Genomic DNA, 16878 nt, shown 5'->3' with positions numbered 1-16878 from the left:
TGCTGTTTCTTACGGTGAAAGAATGATTTTGATGCTCCATATAGATTTAGAGTTACCAAAGGTTGTTTGAGCGCAAGTCAAGGCAGTTTTTGCTTCGCCTCTACTCAGTTACAGTGTATTACAAGTCATATATCTTTAATAATTTATGTTTTATCTCTGAATTATGAAGACCTGAAGATTCCCCCATCTCTTCTGAATAAAACGATGCCTGAATGACCGTTCTAGCCTCTACGGTTAGGAAATTATGGCCATTTGTTTGAGGGGAATCCTGAATGTCAGAAATACACTGAAGAAAACTCACACCTCTCTCTGTGTCTGTGTGTGTAAGGGCTGACTACAGCAGGTGCAGCTAATTTAACTGACCTACATATACCAAGCCCAGACTCTCAACAGCTCCTGTTCCCTTTACTGTCTGTGTATGTGTGTCTGTGTATCAATATTTCTCCTATGTTTAGGTATTACTCCTCAATCATAGTATTTCTGCTAAAGCAAAGTACTTCTACTACATCTTAGTACTTCTGCTAAATCATAGTATTTCTGCCAATTCATAGTATTTTTGCAAAATCATGGTATTTGTGCAAAATCATGGTTTTGGGGCCAAATATTTCTGTTATTTTATAATATATGTGCTGAATATAATATGTGCCAAATCATAGTATTTATCCCAAATTATAGTATTTATGCCAAATTACAGTATTTCTGCTAAAACGCAGAAATAGTACCTTTTAGCAGGAATTTCTACCAAAAGATAGTACTTCTGCTAAATCAGAGTATTTCTGCTAAACCAGAGTATTCCTGCCAAATCATAGTATTTGTACTGAAACATGGTACTTCTGCCCAATCATAGTATTTGTACTAAATCATAGTACTTGTGCCAAATCATAGTATTTATACCCAATCATAGTATTTCTGCTAAATCATAGCATTTGTGCCAAATCATGGTATTTGTGCAAAAACATAGTATGTCTGCAAAACCATAGTATATCTCTTATGTTATAGTATTACTACTAAGGCATAGTATTTCTGCCAAATCATAGTATGTGTGCCAAATCGCAGTATTTATACCAAATCACAGTATTTGTGGTAAAACATAGTATTTCTGCCATATTGTGGTATTTGTGCAAGAACATTGAACTGTTATGTTATAGTATTACTACTAAGTCATAGTATTTCTGCATTGTTATAGTATTTGTACTAAAACGTAGTATCTCTGCCAAGTCATAGAATTACTGCAATTTCATAGTTTTTTTTAGGAAATCTGTTATGTTATAGTATTACTACTAAGTCATAGTATTTCTGCCAAATCATAGTATTTGTGCCAAAGCATCGTATTTGTATGGAGTCATAGTATTTCTTCTAAATCATAGTATTTCAATCAAATCTCAGTAGTTGTTGTTAAAACGCAATATTATTGCCAAATCATAGTATTTGTACCCAATCATAGTATTTCTGCTAAATCATAGCATTTGTGCCAAATCATGGTATTTGTGCAAAAACATAGTATGTCTGCAAAACCATAGTATATCTCTTATGTTATAGTATTACTACTAAGGCATAGTATTTCTGCCAAATCATAGTATTTGTACTAAATCATAGTACTTGTGCCAAATCATAGTATTTGTTGAACATCATAGTATTGGAACCAAAACATAGTATTTGTCCCAAAGTATCGTATTTGTATGGAGTAATAGTATTTCTTCTAAATCATAGTATTTCAATTAAATCTCAGTAGTTGTGTTAAAATGCAGTATTATTGCCAAATCATAGTATTTGTACCCAATCATAGTATTTTTGCCAAATCGTGGTATTTGTGCCCAAATAATAATTCTGTTATGTTATAGTATTACTACTAAGTTGTAGAATATCTGTTATGTTATAGTGTATCTGCGGAATATAGTATGTGTGCCAAATCATAGTATTTATACCAAATCACAGTATTTGTGCTAAAACATAGTATTTCTGCCATATTGTGGTATTTGTGCAAGAACATTGAACTGTTATGTTATAGTATTACTACTAAGTCATAGTATTTCTGCGTTGTTATAGTATTTGTGCTAAAACGTAGTATCTCTGCCAAGTCATAGAATTACTGCAATTTAATAGTTTTTTTTAGGAAATCTGTTATGTTATAGTATTACTACTCAGTCATAGTATTTCTGCCAAATCATAGTATTTGTGTGAATTTGTATACTGTAATATCACTGTATTATGTAGTGGCTAAGTAGGGGCTGTTTACTAAGTGCATCAGTGTAAATAGGTCATCTCTTGTGTTGGAGTGCCCTCTTGTGGCGCCTTTTGGGTAGTGCCTTAGTAAACGGGAACCCTGTAAAAAGTGGCATCAGACTGATTTGTAGTGGAGGAATTTGTTACCAGTTTTCTTAATCTTCAATCTGTATGCATGTTGTAATGCATACCCTGTTCTTAATCATAGAAACCACACCATATCACCTCTCCACATCCTCCTACTGTATGCCATACCTCCCTGTACCATCCATCTGACCGCAATAAACTCCACCTGTGGTAATCTAATCCCTGGATGTCAGCCTCTCCTTCTGACCGAGGATAGTTATAGTATTTGAGCCAAATCATAGTATAACTGCACAATAAAGGTTCTTGAGCCACATCAGTGTTTGTGCCAAATCTTAGTATTTCTTCTAAATCCTAGTAATTCTGCTCAATGATAGAATTTCTGCTATGCTTTAGTACTTTTTTCCTAGATTGTAGTACTTCTGCTAAGTCAAAGTATTTCATGTAAATCATAGTATTTCTACCAAGTCCCAATGTTTCTGCTAAATCATAAATAATGTTTTAGTACAAATTGTATGATTTGGTGGAACTTTCTGTGTTCCAGCAAAAATGCTATGCAGGAAAAAAATATTATTTAGTATAAATACTATGTTTAAACTTTAAAAAATTCTGCTATTTCTGCTGATGTGTGTTATGACTTTTGACCATTGAAATGAATGGAACACATTATCAATGTGGTCACTGATTTTGCATGATGGGCTGAGCTGTGTTTTACCTCAGTGAGATAAGCATCCGTTCTCAGACTGGGAGGCCTGGGTTCAAATCCAGCTTATGGCAACATTTCTTTCACTTAACAGTTAAACTTTTTTTAAACTCTTTTCAACACAAATTTCATTTTTTTCACCCCTTTTCAGCAAAATTTTCGTTTTTTTTAACCCCTTTTCAGCACAAATCCAAACTTTTTCAGCTCTTTTTCAGCAAAAACCTCTTTTCAGCAGAATTCTGCTCATTCAACTCTTTTCAGCAAAATTTTCAGTTTTTTCTGCTGTTTTCAGAAAAAAAACTCTTTTCAGCAGAATTCTGCTCATTCACCTCTTTTCAGCAGAAATTCTGCTGATTGAACTCTTTTCAGCAGAATTTTCACCCCCTTTTTTTTTTGCCCAAATTCTGCTAGCACAATTGTCAATCTCTCCACCTTTTCTTTGTGAGAAAGTGTTTGGCTCAGTGAGCTAAATAGCTGCCCTTTGACCAGGAGGGCCAGGTTCGAATCCTGCTCAGGGCATCTTTTTTTTTTTTTTTTTTTTGTTTCAACTTTTTCAGCTTTTTTCAGCAGATATCTTCAGCCGTTAAGGCATCCACACTGCATTTTCGCAGGAAATGCAAATTTTTCTAGTTGTTTTTGTGATACTGAAGAAAAATTTCTAAATTAAGATATTGTTACTACGCAGAAACATAACTACTGTGGCTTACAATGAAATTTAAAAAACAACCCACAATGCTGGCTGATCACTTTCATCAAGTTCATGAAAAATACTCTAATTCAGCGGTGCCCAACCCCCGGGCCACGGACCGATACTGGTCTGTGAGTCGTTTGGTACCAGGCCACAAGAGTTGACTCTGTTTTTATCGTTAACTCGGCTTCCTTGGGGCTTTTCCTGTCTGTTATGAATAAATCTTCTTTGTTTGGTACTGATACTGGTTTTATTTTGTTGTATTCATCTGCAAAACCTTACAGTCAGTGAAAAGATTGTTGGACATTCGCGGCAGTACAATAGACACTGAGAATATGCATGTAGTCACTGATTAGTTATCTTATTTTAACTTTTAAATACATATGATATGTGACATGTAATTGATTCCTTTTGAGTTTTGTTAAACTTTTGTTTCAAATGACTTAAATTTTAAAAAATCAGTATATAGTTTTTGTTTCTATGAGGATTATTGAGTCAAGTATTTACATGTTTAGTATTTTAAAAGATCATCTGAGTACAAACTGTTTTTTATTCACTTGACTATGTGATTTTGTTTGATTTTGTTTCATAGAAATTATCATAAGCTTTTCTTTCACTGACATGTCTGATCTTCCACCCAGTTTTTAAAGGATTTACAGGATTCATTTTCTTTCTGGTGAGATCCACAATTTGAGTTAATTATATTCAGTCACTCAGTTGTAATCCTAAATGACCTCAGTTATGTCTGTTTGTCACAGTTGTTGAGTCTTTGCCATTGTAAAGTGTTAAGTGATGTGACACAGGATCGCAGTGATGTGTTATTTTGATTTGTATCAGTTTTTATGTGTTGGAGTTAAATAAACTATATTCAGCCCCAAATATATGACCATAATGCTTCAACCGTGTGTGTCCACATACATCTGGACTATTAAACACTGGTCACAGTTCAGGCAAGAACCTTCCCTCACAGGTCGACAAAAAACTGAATGGTGCGCACAGAAATACCCCCAGCAACAAATCCATGTCTTCTTTAACAAATCATTGAAAGACGTAAAGTTAGAACAAAAATGTGGTTAAGGAATTGTGAAAGAGTAAAGGAGGTGTACATGAATGGAAAGTACACTGAGATAATCTGGTCACCAGTTTATACTTAATGAGTGTATTCCCTAAAGGAAATGTATGGACCCATGATGGAATGAGTGATGCACTTTCTCACTGAAAGTCATACAAGAAACATTTTTTTAAAAGTTTTCTCGGATTTGCAAATTTGCAATTGCTGGGTTTTTGAAAATGTTTAACATTGGAAAAAAAATCCCTTTAATCCAGACAGTTAGCTATATCATGTATTAACTCAGTAACTAAAACCTCAGTATTTTAAATGTAAGCTTACCTTGTTCAGAAATCAGATTTAACACGCTGTTCTAAGAATCCGTCAGACACAGTAATGCCAAATAATACATTTTTCTGCCAAAAAATGTGTATTTGATGCAAAAGACTGCTAGCTTGTTCGTTTTTCAAAAAGTGTTCATGTGAGTGTAAAATGTTCAAATGTAGTTTTCAATAAAGTTTTTTTTAATCCACTCAAGCATTTGCATCATGGTTTTATGAACAAAAAGAGAATGAAGTAAAAAAAAAAAGACTACACTCATTACAAATTTACAAATTTGATTAAATACAATAAGAAGAGTTTTTAAACAGAACTTTATTGAACAAGTGAACACACAAAGCTAAAAGTCATTTGAAAAAGACATTTTTCAGCAGTAATACCATAACAGAATATCTCAGAAACCATAGCAGCACAAACTCAAATTTTACCTGCACAAATCAGCACAAACGTAGCACTAAAAAAGTAGACCATTTTGGTCTGTTTTGGAGCAGTCTTGGGGGATGGTGACCTTTGAATGACCTATAAGATAAAGTTTAATATCTCAAAAACCGTAGCAGCACAAACGCTCATTTTACCTGCACAAATCAGCACAAACGTAACACTAACCGCTCCGCCTATTTGCCTTTACGTTTCAAGTGGGTGGGGGGTCAGTTTCACTCTGCTCTCTGGTAGCAAAAAAATGCGCGTGCTCTTTGCGAGCTCGTTCCCGGCTCATAACCAGGGCGCTCTGCCGTCAAGGGCGATCATTGATTAATGGGTAGTCATGTGACTGATGCAAGTCAGATCTTTTTATTTAGCAAAACTGTGATTAATAGTTAAATATTATTGTTAAGTAACACAGACAGGACTCCGCACTCTTTTTTTTTTATTACAATTTTTTTTTAATTGCCTGAAGAAAAGGGCACTTTGGGCACCCATCAGGAAAGGGGCAGGTGCTCAGCCCAAGCCCAAGTGTGTAATGAAATGCATATTCACTTCAGTGAAGATTTCTCCAAAGAAGACAGGGAGGCTCATTCTAAGCTGTGGCCAATGGTTCAGGAGGCCAGGAAGAAGGGAAAAAGAGCGTTTCTGAAGGAAGGTTACGCACTGATTGATAACAGTCGGGTGGATCCTGTTTGAACATCCTTTGTAACATTGTTCCATTTCAGGTACTGTGACTAGTTTACCAGTTCTATGAATGTTCAGACACCTTAAGGGTTGCTGCAATAAATGCTAATGTTGAATTTTGTTGGGAACACATTAGCTGCTCATTACTGCGCACCACTCTCTTCGTGCACTCTTATTATTTAGCGAATGTTATCCTTTTTTTCTTTGAATGTTGGGGGTTTAAAGAACAATGCAAAGCGTAAAGCAACTTTTCTTTTTTGCAAAGAGCAGAAGAGCAACATTATTTTTTAAGAGACTCATTCGGGGGAGGCAGATAAAAATTTCTGGAAACAACAATAGGGAGATTATGTTTTCTTCAGCCATGGGACTTCACATTCAGCTGGAGTGACGATCCTGTTCAACAGGTTTTCGGGAATTGTAATTAGCCACAGTAGCAGTAGCGGTTTTAGATACGGGCGACACGGGCGGTTGCCCGGGGCGGCATCGAGGTGGGGGGCGGCATCACGGGCATCGGCAAAAAAAAAAAAATGCTCCTATTCATGCTGCCCCGACGTCAGCCAGGGAATGGCACAGGTACCGATCGGTTTTCTATCGCCCATTTGCTGGGAGTAAGGGCGCCCTCCGTTTGCGAGGTGCGCCTGCTGCTTGCGGCACAGGGAGGAGAGGGCGGGGATGCGGGAGCAGCATCTAATAACCAACTCGCAAAATAAAATAAAAACAAACCAACAAACACGAAAACACCAGACATCATGATAGAGACTTATAATTTGCACCGATGTTTTTTTTGAAATTCTACACGCGAAAAGTAGCGCAAGAGCCCTCGGTGCGCCTGCTCGCTGCTGAAGTCAAAGTAAACTTTATTGTCATCTCCGCTACATACAGTGCAGTATATAGAGAGACGAGACGACGAGGCTCCAGTTACAGCAGTGCAAGTAAACAAACAATATATATAAGAATCCATCCATCCATCCATCCATCTTCATCCGCTTTATCCGAGGCCGGGTTGCGGGGGCAGCAGCCTAAGCAGAGAGGCCCAGACCTCCCTCTCCCCAGCCACCTCCTCCAGCTTATCTGGGGGAACACCAAGGCGTTCCCAGGCCAGCCGAGAGATATAATCTCTCCAGCGTGTCCTGGGTCTGCCCCGGGGCCTCCTCCCGGTGGGACATGCCCGGAACACCTCACCTAGGAGGCGCCCAGGAGGCATCCTTGTCAGATGCCCGAACCACCTCAGCTGGCTCCTTTCGATGTGGAGCAGCAGCGGCTCTACTCTGAGCCCCTACCGGATGGCCGAACTTCTCACCCTATCGCTAAGGGAGAGGCCAGCCACCCTTCGGAGGAAGCTCATTTCCGCCGCTTGTATCCGCGATCTCGTTCTTTCAGTCACTACCCACAGCTCGTGGCCATAGGTGAGGGTAGGGACGTAGATGGACCAGTAAATTGAGAGCTTCGCTTTTACACTCAGCTCCCTCTTCACCACGACGGACCGGTGCAGCGTCCGCATTACTGCAGCTGCAGCCCCAATCCGTCTGTCGATCTCCGGCTCCCTTCTCCCATCACTCGCGAACAAGACCCCGAGATACTTGAACTCCTCCACTTGGGGCAGGAACTCATCCCCGTCCCGGAGTGGGCACTCCACCCTTTTCCGGCTGAGAACCATGGCCTCAGATTTGGAGGTGCTGATCCTCATTCCCGCTCCTTCACACTCGGCTGCGAACCGTTCCAGTGCGAGCTGGAGGCCCTCACCCGATGAAGCCAACAGAACCACATCATCCGCAAAAAGCAGAGATGAGATTCTGAGGCCACCGAAGCGAAAGCCCTCCGCCACTTGGCTGCGCCTAGAAATCCTGTTCATAAAAATTATGAACAGAACCGGAGACAAAGGGCAGCCCTGGCGGAGCCCATCACCCACCGGGAACGAGTCCGACTTATTGCCGGCAATGTGAACCAAGCTCTTGCAACGGTTGTATAGGGATCAAATGGCCCGTAGCAATGGGCCAGACACCCCATACTCCCGCAACACCTCCCACAGGACACCCCGAGGGACACGGTCGAATGCCTTCTCCAAGTCCACAAAACACATGTAGACTGGTTGGGCAAACTCCCATGCACCCTCAAGTATCCTCGAGAGGATAAAGAGCTGGTCCAGTGTTCCGCGACCAGGACGAAAACCGCATTGTTCCTCCTGTATCCGAGGTTCGACTAGCGGACAAACTCTCCTTTCCAGCACCCTGGCATAGACTTTCCCCGGGAGGCTGAGGAGTGTGATCCCCCTGTAGTTGGAACACACCCTCCGGTCTCCCTTCTTAAAGATGGGGACCACCATGTGAAGGAGTCAGACTCAAACGTCAAGGAAGGTGGTAGGGAAGCAGACTATGCAGACATTTCAGGTTTCCAAGGTGAGCAATTTATTTACAGTGAACTTAATTTAATGTAACTTAACAAAACTTCCTCCCCAAATAAACTCTATTAACAAAACTCAACATAGCATGGCTCTGGTAACACAGCTCACCTCTCCTCTCTCCTGCATCTGGTAGAGACTGGCTTTAAATAGGGCCATCAATTTCCCTCCAATTGCCCAGCCAGTACCACTCACTCAGCTGAGGGATCTAAAACTGTACACAGATTATCTAAAAACACAAAACCTCTACACACTTCTAACACGCACATTTACACAACTAAATGGCAGTATTAACGAAAGGAAAAACATTCAACAAATCCCTTTAAACCTTAACACAAACAAAAGGAAGCATCTCTATTGAAAAAGAAACCCCTTCACTTGGTTTGACCTGCTGATGTCATGTGTGACATCATCAGGATTTTAAAATGAGGAAATGCTAGGTGGGCGTTTCCCCACACCTGACCTTCATGAAGACTGAAAAGACAAACAAAGTAAGTAAGAACAAATGACTTAATCTGTAACATAATAAAGTATAAAGAAACATAACTTAGTATTTGTCTTAATTTGCAGAATGTTTGATTTGCCGGCAACAGAACGCTTACACAAACAAACCCGGGATAGTGAGTGAAGCAATGTTACTTGACTTGAAATAGCAAATCATAGCAAATACATAGAAACAGACTGTGTACAATGTGCAAAAAAAAAGTAAACACATATGGGACAAATGGAGAGCATTACAACTGCTCCTCCACTTTGTCACACACCACCCCCGGTCTGCCAGTCCAGGGGTACTGCCCCTGATCTCCACGCAACATTGTAGAGGCGTGTCAACCAGGACAGCCCTACAATGTCCAGAGCCTTCAGGAACTCGGGGCGGACCTCATCAACACCAGGGGCTCTGCCACCAAGGAGTTGTTTAACTACCTCAGTGACCTCGCCCCCGGAAACTGCGGGTCATTCCCCTCATCCCCAGACTCTGCTTCCTCCTCGGAAGACGTGTCAGTGGGATTAAGGAGGTCCTCGAAGTATTCCTTCCACCGCCTGACTTTTTTCTCAGTCGACGTCAACAGCACTCCGCCAGCACTATACACAGTGCGGGTAGAGCACTGTTTTCCCCTCCTGAGACGCCTGACGGTTTGCCAGAATCTCTTCGAGGCAGTCCGAAAGTCTTTTTCCATGGCCTCTCCGAACTCCTCCCACACCCGAGTTTTTGCTTCAGCCACTGCCCGAGCCGCATTCCGCTTGGCCTGTCGATACCTGTCGGCTGCCTCCGGAGTCCCACAGGCTAACCAAGCCCGATAGGACTCCTTCTTCAGCCTGGTGGCTCCCTTCACCTCTGGTGTCCACCATTTGGTTCGGGGATTACCACCACGGCAGGCACCAACCACCTTGCAGCCGCAGCTCAATGCAGCAGCTTCGGCAATGGAGACGCTCAACATGGTCCATTCGGACTCAATGTCCCCAGTCTCCCTCGGAATGCTGTTGAAGCTCTGCCAGAGGTGTGCGTTGAAGATCTCGTGGACTGGGGCCTCTGCTAGACGTTCCCAGCACACCCTCACTACGCGTTTAGGTGCACCGGGTCTGTCCAGCGTCCTCCCCCGCCACCTGATCCAACTCACCACCAGGTGGTGATCAGCTGACAGCTCAGCCCCTCTCTTTACACGAGTGTCCAGAACATATGGTCGCAGGTCTGGTGATACGATTACAAAATCGATCATCGACCTACGGCCTAGAGCGTCCTGGTGCCACGTGCACTTATGGACACTCTTATGTTCGAACAGGGTGTTCGTTATGGCCAAACTGTGTGTAACGGTGGACCCAAGAAATACCAGCCGGAGCGATTTTGACAGTGCAGAACTTTTTATTAAGCTCGGGGTTGTACGTGGACACATATACTCCGCGCTCTCTTTCTCTGCTGTCACCTCCGTCTCCGTCTGTCACTGCCAACACATAAAGAGACACAATCACTGTCAGATCCCAGCACACCTGTTCACCCCGCCCCTGCGCCGCCCCGGGAGCTCACTGCGTCACGCCTCCTCTGCAGCTGGCCAAGGACCACACCCACGCCACACATCCCCACCGCCCGACTGAGGCCGGGGCCCATCCGGCCGAACCTACTCCCCCCCCCCGCGAGCGAGAGAGGAAATCGGCCACGACCATCTGCGCGCCCGGCCTATGGATCACCTTGAACTTAAAGGGCTGCATGGCCAGATACCACCGAGTGATCCGGGCGTTGGCATCCTTCATGCGGTGGAGCCACTGCAGCGGGGCGTGGTCCGAGCAGAGGGTGAACGGGCGGCCCAGGAGGTAGTAGCGAAGGGAGTCGACCGCCCACCGGATCGCCAGGCACTCCTTCCCTACGGTGCTGTACCGTGACTCGCGGTCCGTGAGCTTCCGGCTGATGTAAGCGACCGGCCGGTCAACTCCCCCCACCTGCTGGGACAAAACGGCCCCCAGCCCTCTGCTCGAGGCGTCAGTCTGCAGACAGAAAGGGAGGGAGAAGTTAGGTGTGAACAGCAGCGGCTCTCCACAGAGAGCCCGTTTCACCTGCACAAACGCCGCCTGGCACCGCTCCGTCCACTGGACCAGATCTGGGGCACCCTTGCGGGTGAGATCAGTCAGGGGGCTGGTCAGGTCCGCGAACCCTGGGACGAACCGCCGGTAATAGCCGGCCAGCCCCAGAAACCGTCTCACCTCTTTTTTCGTCTTGGGACGCGGGCAGGATGCAATCGCCGCCGTCTTCTCCACTTGAGGTCGCACCTGCCCGCTCCCCAAGTGGTACCCCAAATACTGTACCTCCCTCCGTCCAACCGCACACTTCTTCGGGTTGGCCGTGAGCCCCGCCTGCCTCAGGGACTCCAGCACCGCGGCCACACACCGCACATGCCCCGCCCACGTGTCACTGTAAATGATGACGTCGTCTAGGTAGGCGGCAGCATAGGCAGCGTGGGGCCGCAGCACCCGGTCCATGAGGCGCTGAAAAGTGGCAGGGGCGCCGAACAAGCCGAACGGAAGCGTCACGAATTGGTACAACCCATACGGAGTGGAGAAGGCCGTCTTTTCCCGGGACTCTGTAGACAAGGGAATCTGCCAGTAGCCCTTGGTTAAATCCAGAGTCGTAAAAAAGCGAGCGGTGCCCAACCGGTCCAGGAGCTCGTCGACCCGGGGCATGGGATAAGCATCAAAACGTGACACCTCATTCACTCTGCGATAATCGACACAGAACCGTATAGACCCATCCTTCTTTACTACAAGGACGATGGGGCTACACCAAGCACTGTGTGATTCTTCTATTACTCCCAGCCTCAGCATTTCCTTCAATTCCCGGAAAACAATTTGCCTTCTATGTTCCGGCAGCCTGTAGGGCCGTGAACGCACCGTCACGCCAGGCCGCGTCTCAAAATGGTGCTCAATGAGAGAAGTACGGCCGGGCAAGGGGGAGAACACGTCGGCAAAGCGCTGTTGCAACGCAGCAACATCCGCCCTCTGGGCCTGTGTGAGATGGTCACTGCAATGGAGGGAGGCGGGGATGCTAGACTTTGGCGCCTCCGGCCCCAACTCATCTCTCCCTCTTACCAAGCTCACTAGAGAAGCGGTCTCCGCCTCCCTCCAGGCTTTGAGGAGGTTGAGGTGGTAAATCTGTGTGGCCCCGCCCCTGTCCGACCGTACCACTTCATAATCAACGTCCCCCACTCGCTGTGTGACCACGAAGGGTCCTTGCCACTTGGCGAGTAATTTAGAGCTGGAAGAAGGAAGTAACACAAGCACCTTATCTCCCGGTGAAAATTGCCTGAGTCTAGCCCCTCTGTCATACAGGCGTCGCTGCCGCTGCTGGGCCTGGAGCAAATTCTCCCGCGAGAGCCTCCCCAGTGTGTGCAGCTTTGCTCGCAGGTCCAGCACGTACTGAATTTCACTTTTCGCAGGGCTCGGACCTTCCTCCCAGTTTTCCTTAATCAGGTCGAGCACCCCCCGCGGCTTCCTGCCGTATAACAGCTCGAAGGGAGAAAATCCCGTGGAGGCCTGGGGCACCTCCCGCACTGCAAACAACAGAGGGTCTAACCAGCGATCCCAATTGCGTTCATCCTCGCGAATGAACTTACGAATCATGGATTTTAAAGTCTTATTCAGCCTCTCCACCAACCCATCAGTCTGAGGGTGGTAGACGCTGGTCCGAATAGATTTAATACCCAGTAATTCGTACAGTTCCCGCAATGTGCGCGACATGAACGACGTGCCCTGGTCAGTCAGTATTTCTTTCGGAATACCGACTCGGGAGATGACCTGAAACAGTGCCTGCGCCACGCTCTTCGCTGAAATGGTGCGTAGCGGCACTGCTTCCGGGTACCGCGTTGCGTAGTCCACCAGGACCAGCACAAAGCGATAGCCGCGTGCACTCCGGTGCAATGGCCCGATGAGATCCATGCCAATACGCTCAAACGGGATCTCCATCAGCGGTAATGGGCGCAACGGCGCCTTTGGCACGGCCGGCTGGTTAACCAGCTGGCATTCGGGGCACGACGCATCCCAGCGGCGCACGTCGGCCCAAATGCCCGGCCAATAGAATCGGGCCATTATGCGCTCCAGAGTTTTCTCGCCACCCAAGTGCCCTGCCATGGGGTTCGAATGAGCCGCCTGGAAAATCATTTCCCGGCGGCTTTGCGGCACCAATAACTGTGTGCGGATTTCATTAGTGTGAGTGTCACGGCTCACTCTATAAAGCCGATCGTTCCGCAATTGGAAATGAGGGTACGTTCGCGCAGCGTCGGGGCGCACCGAGCGACCATCAATATCCATCACTTGGTCATAGGCTGAGCGTAGGGTGTCGTCCCGAGACTGCTCTAGTGGAAAATCTTCCGTGGGGTACACAACGGGAGGCGGCGGGGCTTCCGTGGAAGTCCCCGCCTCCTCCTCCCCCCCAGAGTCAGCGTCGGTCGACCCCGCGTCACCGCCGAGCGCCGCGCAAACGTCACACGAATTTACAGACCGCGATCGCATCCCCGCGTACTGCCCCAGTAAGCTGTGGAACCCCGGCCAATTCGTACCCAAAATAAGGGGATGCGACAGGCGCGGGCTAACCGCCGCCTTCACTCTATGCGTTTTGCCCCGGAATTTCAGCAACAGTGACACTACTGGGTACTTGTGAATATCCCCGTGCACACATTTAACCTCCACCCAGTCAGCCTCCAACAATGCCCCGGGGCGAACCAAACTTTGGTGGACCAGAGTCTGCGTGCAGCCCGTGTCCACCAAAGCATGGCGAATACCCCCTTGACACCTTACCGGCACGCGGTACGTCACTCCTGGACCGGGGGCGGGCGCTGGAGCGCCGGCAACGCGGAACACCTGCCCCACCTCCATGAGCGGACAGTCTCGGCGCAGGTGCCCCGGCCGCCCACACTTCCAACAGTCCGGCCCCGGCGTCTGTGCGGCTCCCCGTGGCTCCGGGGCAACCTCGGCGGCCGCCGGGGTTCCGGCGGGAAGCAGCGGCCGGAACGGGTTCCTGGGGCTCCACCCTGCTGCCTGCTCCGTTCCCGCAGGGCCGCCGCCTCTCCTCTGCGACGCCGCCGCCGGTGGCCTGGGCGGCGGAACACGGGCGCCCCGCCGCGGCTCCTCACGGCCCGGTACCGGGTCGGCCGCCAGATGGTCCTCTGCCAGCGTCACCGCCGCCGTCAAATCCGCCGGGCGGTGGCAGCGAACCCAACGAGCCGTCGCCTCGGGCAGGCCTCCCACGAACTGCTCGAGGACGACCATGGTCAGCATCCGCGTCTCCCCAGCCGAGGGGCCCGGTCGCAGCCACCTCGCTGCCGCATCCTCCAGCTGCCGAGCCCAGGCAAACGGCCGCTCCCCCCCCGACATCCTGCTGGCCCGGAACTGACGGCGGTAATCCTCCGGGGAGAGCCCCAAACGATCCAGCACCGCCCGGCACACGTCCTCGAACACCCCCCGCGAGCCGGGGGGCAGGCTCAGCGCCGCCGTCTGGGCCCCACCCGACAGAAGCGGCAGCAGCCGGGCGGCCCACTCCTCCTCCGGCCACCGACAGGCCACCGCCGTGGCCTGGAAAGCCTCGATGAAAACCAGCGGGTCCTCCCCATCCCGCATCCGGTGCAACGTCACCGACAGCGGAGGGGCGGGAGCCGGCGCGGCCGCATTCCCCAGCAGCTGCCCCAGAGCCGCGGGGCTGCTCCGATTGCAGGCGAAGCAACGCCAACTGTTGGTCCTGCGTGGCCGCCTGACGAGCAGCCATCGCCGCCATGTCCACCATCATCTGGCCCAAGATCTGCAGTGGCTGGGCGGGCGGTGGGGCGGGCGGCGGCGCCGCCGGGGGAGCAGGGGGAGCCGGCAGGGGACCGGACATCACGCGTGGGTTTCGGCACCAGTGTAACGGTGGACCCAAGAAATACCAGCCGGAGCGATTTTGACAGTGCAGAACTTTTTATTAAGCTCGGGGTTGTACGTGGACACATATACTCCGCGCTCTCTTTCTCTGCTGTCACCTCCGTCTCCGTCTGTCACTGCCAACACATAAAGAGACACAATCACTGTCAGATCCCAGCACACCTGTTCACCCCGCCCCTGCGCCGCCCCGGGAGCTCACTGCGTCACGCCTCCTCTGCAGCTGGCCAAGGACCACACCCACGCCACACTGTGATTAGCACAGAAGTCCAATAACAAAGCACCGCTCGGGTTCAGATCAGGGAGGCCGTTCCTCCCAATCACGCCCCTCCAGGTCTCGCTGTCGTTACCCACGTGAGCATTGAAGTCTCCCAGCAGGACAACAGAGTCTCCAGGTGGAGCACCTTCCAGGAATGACTCCTGGATTCAACATCAGAATCAGAATCAGAATCAGAATACTTTATTGATCCCTGGGGGAAATTATTTTTTGTTACAGTGCTCCATTTTAAACCAACATTAAGACAAGACAGACAATACGCTAACTAAGAATAGTACAATATATACATATACATACATACATACATACATACATACATACATACATACATACATACATACATACATACATACATACATACATACATAAGTCACTTATAAATAAATATTTGGAAAAGAAAAGAAACATGCAACAAGGAATCCGACAAGGATGCCCTATTTCCCCAAAGCTTTTTATATTGGCAACTCAATTCTTAACACTATTAATCAAAAATTCTAACGACATACAAGGAATATCAATTTTTAAAAAAGAGTTCAAAGTCAGTTTGTAGATGATACATCTATCTTTTTGAAAGATAAATCAATTGTAGATAAAACTTCAAGTATTATCTCAATCTTCTCTAAAGCTTCCGGTTCATCTGTTAATATCAAAAAATGTGAACTCCCGATTCATACAAGCTTGTACTGTTGTACTGTTCCAAATTTTCATTTGTATTACCTGTGTTATCCTCTTTGAAAGTTTGTATTTTGCAATTGCTCAATTAAAAAAAGAAATCTAGGTAGCTAGTGGCCAGCTGTTTGCCACACACAACCTTTTGCAGCTGGCAGGTGGTGGGCAGCCCTCTTCCAAAAAAGCAAAGACTGCTTTCTTTCTTATGGGGAAATGGGTCGTTCACAAGTAAATTTACTAACCTAGAACATATTTAGAAAACAACAAGGGGAATAACTGAGTGTACGCTTAGGGATCACTTTTGAATACATAAACTTATTCCTGGGGCTTTAATTACTGTTGTTTTTCCAGAGCCATTCACATAGATCAGACAGTACCCGCCCACAACATGTGTCTTTTGTTATTACTGCATATTGTTGTAAACACCGACAGTATAAAACATGAATGTTCATTTTCTGGATTGGAAAACTGAAGCCAAAGTGTCTTAAACCTGCATTCTGTCTGAAGACCACCAGATGCTAATTGCTGTAGTTTCAAAAACACTTCAGGTCGTATAAATGTCTATGGAAAAGCCTCTGTAAAAAAACTTTCCTGCTGAGTTTATATAGTCTTAGTCACTCATAAATAATATGGAAAACTCTAATGTTAAGGCATTAAAATGGGATTTCATAAAGGAATGAATTCGCCATAGAGTGTAAATAGACAGATTCTTTATTGATCACGCAAGGGAAATTGCCGTCTTGCAGCAACACCATAAGAAGTAAAAATAAAAATTGTATAATGTTACAATAATGTAATAATGTAACAATGTAATTTAAGGTCCACACAGTAATTGGTCCATACTGAAGGCCTAGTAATGTGAGGTAGCCCAAAATTTCACATACTACAGTGATTAAAAGAAAATAATACCATAATGAAGTCACACTTTATTTTATTCATTTCTATACAG

This window comes from Maylandia zebra, linkage group LG3 (genome assembly GCF_041146795.1).
Source record: "Maylandia zebra isolate NMK-2024a linkage group LG3, Mzebra_GT3a, whole genome shotgun sequence".
Classification (NCBI taxonomy): domain Eukaryota; kingdom Metazoa; phylum Chordata; class Actinopteri; order Cichliformes; family Cichlidae; genus Maylandia; species Maylandia zebra.
Note: the sequence above shows the minus strand (reverse complement) of the source record.